The sequence below is a fragment of the Mustela nigripes genome, chromosome 1 (genome assembly GCF_022355385.1).
Source record: "Mustela nigripes isolate SB6536 chromosome 1, MUSNIG.SB6536, whole genome shotgun sequence".
NCBI classification, from domain to species: domain Eukaryota; kingdom Metazoa; phylum Chordata; class Mammalia; order Carnivora; family Mustelidae; genus Mustela; species Mustela nigripes.
The window spans coordinates 170,024,899-170,038,061 of record NC_081557.1 but is presented as its reverse complement, the minus strand read 5'-3'; positions in this window follow the sequence as shown (position 1 = coordinate 170,038,061).

Sequence of the window (13,163 nt, the reverse complement as noted above, 5' to 3'; positions counted from 1 at the left end):
GAAATAAACACCACTCCTATGAAAAAATCTAGGACCAAACTACATTACCTCTTGCCAGGGAGGTATCGAAGGGCAGAGTGTGAAGGAGAAACTTGTATTTTTGGATTACTTTTCAATAAACCTCTATTTTGGGAATTAAAAACAGCAACACAAGCAATGTTAAAACTTAAGAAGACAGTAATATAAGTCCATGGCAGAGGGTTGATGCCTCATTGCAGAGACAGTAACACCCAGAACTATTAGAGAATAAGGCTGTTCACCTTCTGGGTTTGGAATTTTTTTTTTTAAAGATTTTATTTATTTATTTATTTATTTGACAGAGAGAGAGAGATCACAAATAGGCAGAGAGGCAGGCAGAGAGAGAGAGGGAAGCAGGTCCCCTGCTGAGCAGCGAACCTGATGTGGGACTCCATCCCAGAGTGAACTGAAGACAGAGGCTTAACCCACTGAGCCACCCAGGTGCCCTGGATTTGGAATTTAGATACTCACTTTGTGCCAGGCCCATCCAAGGGCCAAACACCTACCATTTATTGAGTACTTACTGTATGTCAGGGACTATGCAAATTGCTTTAGCTGTATTATCTCATTTAATCCTTTAAGAAATTACCTGAGGTAGGTGTTCAAAATGCCTTCGTCTTCATAGGAGGTAACCAAAGATAAGAAAGATTATCATTGTGCTGAGATCACACCCAAGTAAGTGGTATCACTAGGACATAAACCAATACTTTGGCTTCAAAATGCATACTTTGTTTTTAGATTTTCATTTATTTGAGAGAATGGGAGAGAGCCCATGTGTGAGCAAGAGCACATGTGTGTAGGAGCAGGGAAAGGGGCCGAGGGAGAAGGAGAGGAAGAAGCAGACTCCCCAATGCACGCAAAGCCCGATGTGGGGCTCCATCCCAGGATCCCAAGATCATGACCTGAGCAGAAGGCATAACTGACTGAGCCACCCAGGTGCCCTGAAAATATACACTTTTTAACTACTATTCCTTAAACTGCACCTACACAGATATAACTCTGATTTAACAACACTGACTTTTCTTTAGTTTTTAAAACATATTTATTTTAAATGTTAACAATAAGGTACTGTTACCATATTATAAAGCAATTGAAAAATGAGAAAATATAACCACTGTTAACATTTTGGTGTCCCTTCCTTAAACTTCTATTGTTTAAGATAATCCCAATGACATCGTACAGAGGATTCTTTTTCGGATTTTTTAAAAATCCAGCATGATGTCATGTATTCTTTCCTCACAATTATCATATTAGTATCTCTATCGTAGGCCCCCCAAATGTATGTGCTTGTGCAGGTATGTGTTTGTATTGAACTTCGTCTCAATCTGGTAGTCTGTTAATTTGGGAGTTCCTGATAATATCTTTGCATTTTTCTATTCATGAAAAGTCTTGGACTCTCTTTTTTCTATTAGTACTACTATAACTTGTGTGCCAATGTTCTACATTAAATAAAAATGTTTTGCGTTTTCAGAAACATGAAAGGTACCATGCACCACGTTTAAGATCAGTATCCGTCTACCTCTGACCTGAAGGAAGACAGGGAGGTGGAGGGAGGGCAGCTACAAGCTTTGCAGCAGTCCAGGTGCGGAATGTGACTGCATGAGGAGATGGGAATGCAGGACGTGGACTGGATTTGAGGTGTAATGAACAGCATTTGCAGATTGAACAGCTTCAGAGATAGAGCCCCCAACGACTCGGACTCCTGTTTGTTTGCTTAAGCACTTGGGTGGATGGGGGTGCCCTTTACCAAGGCAAGGGACACCAAGATAGGAACAGGTTTGTGAAGACAGAGACTGAATTTTAAAAAGGAGTTTGAGATGTGGTTTGTATAAATGGAGTTGTCAAGTGGGCTGCTGACGTTAGTCTGGAACTCAGAAAAGAGGCATGACCTGGGGATACAAATTTTAGGCTTACTCAGCACGTGGATAATAAGGAAGCCACAGGAAAAATTGAGATGGCCTGGAAGCAGCATCCAGAGTAGGAAGAGAAGAGGTCCAAGAGAGGCCAAATATTACAACACCGGTAAAGGAGAACACTGCAAGAGGGACCTGGAAATACATAGGAAGAAAACTAGGGGATGTAATGTTAAGGAAACTGAGGAAAAGGCTATTTGAGAAAGATGGAATGGCCATCTACATTAAATGCTCCTGAGTGAGCAGGTAAAATAAAGACTGAAAAAGTCCCTGGTACTGCTGACATGGAGGTCACCCCTTAACCAGGGTGGGAGTGGGCGTGGGTTTTGCAAGGTGGAGTGGAATCTGATTGAGTGGGAATGAGAGAGAGCTGGAGCTCATAGGGGGCCAGCTGGGGTTGAAGCTGACCTGGCTTTCTGGAGAGGAGAAGGAACAGCTCCTCTCCTACAGGAGGGAAAAGGGAGAGAAAAAGAAGCATGGGAATCATGTTTGTAGACACATCTAGGAAGTTGCAATCCTTGCCCTCCATGCGTCTTCTCTGTGAGTTCAGAGGTATGTATGAGCTTTCAATTGCTGCTGTAACAAATCACAGGTTTAGGAGCTTGAAACAACACAAAGGATTAGCCCCTGATTCTGCAGGTCAGTAGCCCTCCAGACTCTGCTGGTTTCTCAGCTCTGGGTTTCCAGAGGACTGCAATCAAGGTGTTGACCAGCTGGGTTCTTATCAGTAGGCTCTGGCAAGCTTCCAAACGTGTTCCAGCTGTAAGCAGACTCTAGTTCCTCCCTCTAGTTGCAGAAGCAAGGTCTCTGCTGCCCTGCTGCTTGTCAGGAGGGGCCCACCTTGGCAGCCAGAGGCATCTGTCCCAGAGCCAGCAACAGAGAGCTGAGTCCTTCTCACACTTGGAATCCTTCTGATTTCTCCCTCTGCTACATCTCTTCACCTCAGCTAGGGAAAGTTTACTGTTTTTCAAGGACTCCTGTGACTAAATTGGGCCCACGTGGATAATACTACATACTCTTTCTATAGTAAAGCCCATAATCCTAATTATACTTACAAAGTCCCTTTTGTCATGTGATGTTACATATTCACAGGTTCCAGGAATTAGGGTGTGGACATCTTTGGGGACCCATTCTGCTGACCACAAGGTGACATCTCAACTGAAAATAAGGAAGTGGGAGCAGTGGGTGGTTTTAGAAAGAATGAAAACAGTTTGAAGTAGCCACACTGGAGAGTAAGAACATTTACTAACTAGAAAAACATACATTTGGCAGATGGAATGAAGACTGAAGTCAGGGCCATGGAGGGTAAAGCGTGTCCTTCTCTAATAGCAGGCACAGGCACAGAGAATGGGGCCGGTAGATGGGAGGGAGGGAGTCTCTCATAGTGTCAATGAAGCAATGGGCTAGGGAATAAAAGATGGTCAGGGAGAGAAGCAGAACGAGGAGGGGGATGATGGATAAGGGAAAAGTAAAAGGATCAGTAGCCTAGAGATCCTGGAGACACTGCAGAGATGGGAACCGAGGGTAAGAGAGGGAAGAATTTGGAAGCACAGAGGATTGGGTGGTGAGATTTACGAACTGCTTCTCTGAGCGGTTTGGGCAACGGCAGGGCCTGAAATGTGGCTGTGAGTGGGTGGATGGGGTGAGGGAAGGAGAAGAAAAAGACTTCCGAGAGCTAGAAGACCAAGTCTCACGGAAGACGAAGCTACCCAGAAGGAGGGCCAGACAAGGGGGAGAAAAGACAGCTGTGAATCAGGTGCCAAACAATTAATGATGAGTTGGAATAAGGAAAGGAAGAAGATAATATGGAAGATGGGAATGCCTCAAAGAAGCAGGGCATTTCATGAAAGCCTGGCATCATCTCAGTCCAGAAGTATCTCTAGAAATTAAAGAGACACAGACTCGACTTTTCAAATCCAAGATACATAGAGTGTGAGGAGATCACTGGACATCCTTGACAGGCTGCAGAGAAAGCCTGTCCCAAGACTGAAGTTAAGGCCGAAAAATATAAGGAAAACTTAGAGACACAACTGAACAGATAGGAGAATTCATGATTATAAAGCAGGAATTTCCAAAGTTATAGGAGAAGGGTTTAGGGAGCCATGGGTAGAGTCAGGGAGATCAGGGGAAATAAATCACAGAGTATTACAGAAATAAGTATATGGAACTATGTACGTAGATGGAATAGGTAGGTAAGTGGGGCGGGAGGAGGTTTTCTCTCTAAACTCACCCTCCACCCTTTCTGGAGCTGACATCTTGGACCTTTTCTTAAATCCAGGGCAGTAAAAGGTAGTCTTGTGTAATATAACTAAAAGGAGACATACTTATTTAGGGTAATAGAGTTCAGAAGATGATATGAGATTAATCTCCATGCAAATGGTCTCATTTCATATTGGTTGTCCCATTCAGAGGCCAAACTACTAGGAGGATCCCTGCTCCTCTCCGCTTCCTCCCTTAGGATCCAAAATACACTAACTGGCCCCTAACCACCTGCACTTAGACATACTTGACAAGGAATGACAAATCATGACAGTGTTTTGGGAATAGGCAGGAGAAAAAGGGCTTAAAGTTCTGAGCAGCTCTTCTTGGGGAAGAGACAGAGATCCAGTAGGGATGGAGGTTGGGGGTCGGTGGGTGTGGGGATGCTTTACTGCTCAAGATAGGAAGCCATGGAGTCAACTAGGTAGTACACAGCTGTGGATGGAGAGGGAGTGGGAAGGGAATCAACTGACTGGACTGAACAGTATCGAGTCCTCTCCCAGTACTACTCAGGAGAATCCAATTGGTTGAAATATAGTACTTGAACCAGAAGTTAGGGCTGGTCTAACCTCTGGGGTCTGTGCATATGCTTGACTGGCTAATGTGAAGATTGCTTTGTTTTTACTGTATAGCACTTCTACCATAAAGGCGTGAGTGTTGGGACCGCAAGGGAAAGGACAGAGATAGTTCTGAGACTCTTGGTGGGTAGTGGGAACAAGTGCTTTAAAAAACTCAGCTTCAGGGGCACCTGGGTGGCTCAGTGGGCTAAAGCCTCTGCCTTCGGCTCAGGTCATGATCCCAGGATCCTGGGATTGAGCCCCTTATCGGCTCTCTGCTCAGCGGGGAGCCTGCTTCCTCCTCTCTCTCTGCCTGCCTCTATGCCTACTTGTGATCTCTGCCTATCAAATAAATAAATAAAATTTAAAAAAAAATTAATGACCATGATATGATTCCTAGATAGATTAGCCTGGACCAGCATTGCCTGAACTTGCCAGTTTCCTAAGAATCATCATCATGTGAAGCTCACCCTTGACTTTTGCATCTTCAGGGGGAGGGATTCCAGGCACCATTTTAAGTCAGTGCCTGAAATGGTTCTTTTTCTTTTTTTAATATTTTATTTATTGGGGCACCTGGATGGTTCAGATCATGATCCCAGGGTCCTGGGATCGAGCCCCGCATTGGGCTCCCTGCTCAGCGGAAAGCCTTTCTCCCTCTCCCACTCCCCCTGCTTGTGTTCCCACTCTTGCTGTGTCTCTGTCAATTAAAAAAAAAAAAATCTTAAAAAAAAAAAAAGATTTTATTTATTTATTTGAGAGAGAGTGAGCAAGAGAGAGAGAGAGGGAAAACACAGTTCGGGGTTGTGGGGGAGGGAGGAGAGGGAGAAGCAAATCTCTCAAAGATGCAGGGCTCAATCCCAGGACCCTGGGATCATGACCTGAGCCAAGGGCAGACACTTAACTGACTGAGCCACCCAGGCACACCACCTGAGATGATTCTAATGTAGAAAAAAAAAAAAAATGGACAATTCCAGCCCAAGGCAATGATTCTCTACGTTTTTCCCTATATTGTTTAGCAAACTGCACTCTTCCTAAAGAAATACTAGCCAGAGTTCTTGATCTGGGATCATGCCAACTTGGAAGGGGCTATCAGAATCACAAGGCAGTCTGGAGTTAGGTAAGAAGGAGTGGGGAAGGGAGGTGGAGGGGGCTTCAGCTTTAACCAGCTTCACCAGGGACACTGAGGCTCCTTTTCCATAGGGAAGGTCATCCCTCACCACTCTACTGCCAACCTCCTTCTCTGTGTGAGTCATGGGTCCAGACTAGTCTGTAGGAAGAGAATTTACTAACAAGCTTAATAGATAAATTCTAATGTTTGGAGTGTTCTGTGACTCTGATTCTTGTGAGTCAGTTTCCAGTTTCCAGTTGAATTTTAAGCCATCCAGACTAAAGACCAGACTTCACAGGCTGGTGCCCACACCAGGAAAGTGACCCCTTGGAGGACACATCTGGCAGCCTGCTCACCTCCCAGGGCACACAAACTCTCTCCATTGGCTGCCTCTCCAATTGTTCCTCCTGATTCTATTCCAGTTAGAATGTGTACACATACAACCTCCTCCATGCGCTTTATTAGGGCACTGTATGGGATTGTATCACCTTACCCCAACTTGCCCTTTTTTAAAAGGAATTGCAAATTAGACTTGCAATTGAAAATTAAAACAGGCTTTTTTTTTTTTTTCCTAATTTAAAACGTGAAGGAGGATGATGTTGCTGGAGGACTTTATGCCAATCTGACATTCCAGCTGTTAGTTCAAACCAAAACGTCTAATGTGCAAGTACAAAGTCCGCCTGTTTATACAAGCCCTTGCTTGTATAAGGGAGGTATTCACTGTGAAGGGAGGTAATCACTGTGTAGTGTTGTGCTTTCTATGTGGAAGTATCCAGCCAATGACCTTAATTATGTAATAAATCCTGGATCAATCATACCTATATCATATACAAGTTCCTAGTAACTAAATATAGTCAGGAATAAGGAGACATGGAAGGTGAATAATAACAGAGGAAAATCTTTGATTTCCCAGTTTTTCAATTCTTCCGATCTTTGGCATGTTTTTAGGTAGTGGCTAGTAAAGATTATATTATATGTACAATTTGTAATTTTGACGTGAAATAACACCTGCTTTTACACTAATGTTGGCACTGAAAAGAAGCCAGGATACTTTCATATATCATTAAGTCATTTATTATATCTTTGCAACATCCTCTTAAAATATGATGGCTCCTTAGTCTGCATTCAATATTTAATATGAATGCTTTAAGATTCAGAAGAAAGTGATTGCCTATAATTTTTAAAAACATTTTCTATTTTTTTGTGTTTTAATTTTTTTAAAAGATTTTATTTATTTATTTCACAGAGAGAGACACAGCAAGAGAGGGAACACAAGCAGGGGGACTGGGAGAGGGAGAAGCAGGCTTCCCGCCGAGCAGGGAGCCCAATGCAGGGTTCAATCCCAGGACCCTGGGATCATGACCTGAGTGAAGGCAGACACTTAAGGATGGGGCCACCCAGACGTGTGTTTTTTAAAATCCACTGTTTTCTGTTTAACTTCTTAACATTATATCACTTAGTCCCACTCCTAACCTGGCATTCTTCATTCTCCTCTCTCCCCTGCCCTTGCCTTTTCTTAGCTAATTCTCATAAATTAACCTTGTCCTTCTTTTAACCATCTGTTCCTTGGTCTGGCTTCATTTACATATTTACTTTTCTGCTGATTAAATCGGAAGGAAAAAAATTATCTTTTATATATATTCTAGGTTTCTCCACCTAGCAAACTGCTGCTGATCAATAAATACATTTGATTTATTGTACTTTTCATCTGTTTTGACTCCCTCTGTCCCATCAACATTTATCAAGTACCTACTGCATGCTGAGTTTTATAAGGGAGACCAAAGGTATAGCATATATCCCTGGTTTCAAAGTGTACTCAATACAGGACACCCAGGTGACTCAGTAGGTTAAGGGTCAGACTTTTGATTTCAGCTCAGGTCACGATCTCAGGGTGGTGAAATCTAGCCCCTTATCAGACCCCATGCTATCTGCTGGTCGGCTGGAGATTATCTTTCTCTGCCCTCTCCCACCATCCCATGTGTGTTTGTTCTTTAAATAAACCAATCAATAATCTATCTATCCTCAGAGTTGGGAAAATAAGATGAACATATTACAGTTGGGAAAATAAGATGAACACATTAGAATTACATTTATCAGAATGGGATCATATTTCACCCAGAAGTAACTTAAAACTTAGTGTATTTATTTCACATTTATTTTCAAAAGGTTTTCACCCCAACTCACGGACCACATGACAATCTGCTTAGAGCCCACTTTAATTGTGTCTACCAGTGCCAACCACTTCTGGCTTCCCCTTCCCCTTCATTTCTAGGATAACACCCTTAGCCACATACTAGTTAATTTAAGTGGTATGTAACTAAATTAATAGAAAAAGCTAAGAGGAAAACATAGAATAATAGTAATTATATTCACCAAAATGCTGCACCATAGGCATGTACTCAATATAGTCAGGGTCTTGGCAGGACAAAGTTGTCAGACTCAAAGAGATTAAGTGAAAAAGAGTTTAACAAAGGGACTCTGTATAAAGGAAGTAGCCGTAGAGGCCAGTACAAAAAGGAAACAAGAAATGATGACCAGAAGTCAGGATCACCTCTGGGCCTAGGGAAAGACGTCTGCAGCACCAGTAAGAGCTAGCACCATGAGAAGGGGCTGCTAGACAGAAGCTGTGGCCTTAGGGGAGGAATGTAGCCATTCAGACTGCCGAGAGTCAGGTGAACAGTGATCCTGACCTCTTCCTTCTCTGCCCGCAGATTTCCTGCTGGTAACTGACCCGGAGGGAGGAAGGCCACATGGTGCAGTCAGTAAAGTTCAGGGTCCAGGGTTATAGAAGGGTGAGAATGGATCTGGAGGGGCAAATGGAGAAGAACCACCACAGCTCCTTCCAGAGTTTTGGGAGTCCATGAAAGGCCTGTTTATGGTAAGGTATTTCTAAATGCTGTGAGCTCCATCCAGATCCTCCACTGGGAGACATAGTAGGGCAAATTTAAAAGACCAATGACAGGACGCCTGGGTGGCACAGTTGGTGAAGTATCTGCCTTTGGCTCAGGTCATGATCCCAGGGTCCTGGAATCAAGTCCCACATCAGGCTTCCTGCTCAGCAGGGAGTCTGCTTCTCCCTTGGTCTGCTGCTCTCCTGACTTGTGCTTTCTCTCTCTCTGACAAATAAATAAAATATTAAAAAAAAAAAAAACAAAAAACACAAGATCAATGACCTCAGAGTTTAGCTTAACCAGTCACTCTCCCAAACCCCTCCCCTATACCAACTACTATACAGATTAAATGTAGCCCAAGTTGTTAACATTGTATCTGCTGTTACTGAGGTGGGAAAATGCTCTTTGGTCAGGCTTGACTTTATCTTTATACAAGGGCCAATTAGGAGAAAAAGAAGCCATCGTGAAGGTAAAGTGAGCAGTTATGCAGGTGTGCCCTGGATAATCCCAAGTTAAACCACACATCCAACAAAAACCATTCTAAGTTGTGTAATTCAAAGAGTCCCTAAATATCCTTTCCTCTGAAATTTGCAGATAACCCATACTCAGGACCTTAATTAATTAGAATCAATCGTGGAAACATTCTAAGGGGTACAATGTCACACAAAAGGATTCTTGAGTGGCACGATTTGCCAACTGCTTAGTCAATTAAGATTCTGGGGCCCTAAAAAAAAAAAAAAGACTCGGGCCGTTTGCCTGTAGCAAATGACCTTCTCTTGGCTATGTAATCTGACCACAGATTCCCAGGCATTGTCTGTTGATAGCAGAGTTCTCTGAAACAACTGGGCTTTCATCAAGAAGACGGTGAAAGGAAAGCAGCCTGCTCTTCCCATCTCCGCCTACTTCCTGGCCTCCAGTTCCACATCATCTGGACCAAACTGTAGTCATTTTAAATACAGAATCATCATGATCAATACTCTCTGCTATAGAGCTGGTGAGGATAGGGAAGCAAGTATCGCATTCGTCAGTGAGGTCATGGGTCCCCTTCGCCAGAGCAAAGCAGAGCTTTCCACCTAGAGCGTACAACTGTAGTATTTTCTTTGTTAAAGAAGAGACTGAGTTAATGGCTGAGGGGAAGAGAGGTAGGACCTTGACAGAGGGTTTTCAGAGAGAGATAAATATTTGAGGTAGCTGCTTTCAGAAAAGAGAAAGGAAGCTGGCAAAAAATAAGTAAAAATTTGCCAATGTTGAGAGCCAGGCTGAGGAAGGAGCTCATAAATATATCATGAAGCGAATCCGCAGAATGATATCTTTAACACAACTGTGCCAGGACACCTGGGTGCCTGAGGAGAGGCCATTAGATGGTTTTATTGAGGACCAGCAGTTGGAAGAGCATGTTTAGTAGGGTAAACTGGTGAGAGTATTAGGGCAGCAGGTAGTAATAGGGCAGCAGGTAGTAAGAGGAGGGACAGAATTTGAACCTCTCAGAATAGGGGCCCTGCCTTATTTTCTCGGTCCTTGCTGTATCTCTGGTACCTGGAGCAGAGGTCTCTAACCTCATCTGTGGATTAGAATCTCTGGGAGAGCTTTAGAAATCCCTGATGCCTAAATGGCACCACAAACCACTTAAACTGGAATCTCTGGGTGGGTCCCAGGCAGCGTATTTTATAAAGGTCTCTGAATGAGTCAGTGTACAGGCAAGTATGAGAACAACTGGTCTAGAACAGTATCTAACAAAGCAAAAACCTAATACATTTAGTTCAGTGAATGAAGTAATGGAATTAGGGGCTAAGACTAGGAAAATGGATAAATACTGAAGTCTCTGTGAACTTGAAGTGCAGGGTTGAGGGCACTGCTCTTAGAGGGAGAGAGAGGGATTGCAAATTTATCATCTTGGAATGGACATAGTTGCAAGAGATACGATTTAACAACGTTGGCCAAGGGGATTTTGCGTGGGTACCACAGAGTGACGCTTGCTACTGTAACAGCAGTTAAAGATCTGAAGTTAAGGTATTGGAAGGTTTGTGGAGTTAATAATAATAATAAGCTGCACAGGGGATTGCCAGAGAGGAGGGGAGGAAGACTTGATGGTCATTGCTCTGAGGTTGGATGGACATTGACCTCAAGTGAACTGGTTCTGACCTAGGCTTCCTTCGGTTAACTTAATGACACCTAAATTCCTGTTTTTCAGCAAATTCCTCAGGCCCTCTGAGTCTGAGATCACCTTTGCTTCCCTGGTACTGTATCCATCTGACACTAAGACAAACATACTAAAGACTTATTGGGAATTACTTCATTCGTTTTCCTACTTTCAAAAAAAGTATCAGGCAAAGGCACTGAAGGCTGGTGATGCAATCGTAAAAAGTGGGAAAGGCTGCCTAAATCCACTTCCTTCGCCTACTAATTTTGCCTGAGGCTATTGTGACCCAGGTTTCTATTGAATAAAGATGGCGCCAGAAACCAAACCCATAAAACTCTCTCCCACAATGGTTTAGGAAAGAAATACGAGGCCAATAACGTCTAAAATGTCAAGTCTTCTTATTTGCATAAGACATATATTGCTTACTTATCTTATCACAACCCAGGACTTCTGTATTGGATTATGCTGGGTCACATTGAACTCTCATTGGGAATTAAACAACTGGGGTGGGTTGGGTTCCCAGGAAAAAACTAGATACACCCTCCCCATTGCCCAATACCCAAGTCGTTTCCAACGAACTATTTTTAAGTAGTTGGATAAAGTATGGTCAGGTGGTGAAGAAGTTGGTAACTCATTATTTTATTTCACGAAGAAGTACTTGTACTTCTCCTCCCAGCGAGGTAAACATTAACTTTCTAGATGGAAAACTGCAGTCCTAGTCATCTCTGCAGCACTCCCGTCACATGACATGTCTGGGGGCAGCTCCAGATGGCAGCACACAAAACAAATGGTATGAGCCTCAAGCAGTATTTGATTAAGAATTGTTCTCAGGGTGCCCTGGTGGCTCAGTGGGTTAAGCCTCTGCCTTTGGCTCAGGTCTTGATCTCAGGGTCCTGGGATCGAGCCCCGCCTGGGCTCTCTGCTCAGCAAGGAGCCTGCTTCCTCCTCTCTCTCTGCCTACTTGTGATCTCTCTCTGTCAAATAAATAAATACAGTCTTTAAAAAGGAAGGAAAAAAAAAGAATTGCTCTCTTGATGGGAGACAATCAGCACTCAAACTGGCAAACTTGCTGGTGAACTCTCAGGAGCATGCTGCCCTGGTGGGATGTTTTGGGAAGTTGCAGGAGAACCAAAAATACCCCTCTTACCTACCCCTAGGTAAGAGGAGGTAAGCCAAATGAATGGTCACAGGAGACTCTCTATTCCAGGGAGGGGAGTGAATAGAGGACTTCAAACCGAGGCTGCAAAGTGCTCCCGAAAGTGGCAGGATTAAGGAAGGAAGCATACTAAATCTCTCTATCCCTTTGTCCTTCTCCTGTCCCAGGCCACCCCTTTCCATTTCTCACTTAGAACCTACAACAGGCAGCTGCTTTCAAAGAATTTCCTGCCTCTGCAGGTGGCCCTCGCATTCCATGTCCCTTTCTTGCGGCAGTCAGGCTCTTTTTAAAAGGCGGTTCTGGTTTTATCACTCCCCTACTTGAGCCCATTACATGTCACCCATCTCTGACAATGGCTGAAAAGGCCCACTAGAGCTTGATTTCTGCTTACCACTCCAGTTTTAAAGCTTGCCACTACCCACTCTCATTCTTCGCTCTCGGAACCTTCCAGTTTGCTTAACCCAGTGGCTTCACCTCTCTGGAAACAGTGTCTTCCACTTCTTTTTCTGGCTAACTCATTCTTACTTACCAGGACTCAATTTAGATATCCTAGTGGGTGCCGGTGTGGCACCCTAAACTTCCCTGCCAGGAGTTATTACAGCCCTTTGGCTGTTAAAATTATCTGTCTTTCTTGCTGGCCAGTATTAGCACACACTGACTATTTAATATTCGGGCCATACCCTATCAAGCATTTCCTTAGTGTATCTCCTGTGATTCCCAAAACAATCCTGTGAGATGTGAAGCAAATGTGAAGTCATTTGCTTAAGTCCTATAGCTAGAAACTTCCACAGAGCAAGATGTTGGTCTTGCCTATCATTTGATCCCTAGCATCAAATGTATATCAAGCCTTTAGTAACTAGCACTTACGTTGCCTTTAGAATGTACTGGGCATGCCACAATTTTGTATATCAATAGCATGAGGAACCTGAGGGATAAAAGTTAAATGATGTGCCCATGGTCACAGAACTCAGCAGCCAGGCTAGGATTTAAACCTAAGCAGCTGGCTTCAGAACTCTTAACCACTGCTGTATTTTTCCTTTGCATGAGCAGAAATATTAAGCAAATGAATTAAAGAGTCAATAAACCCAAGCAAATTGAGGCCTCCATTTACTAAGGTAATT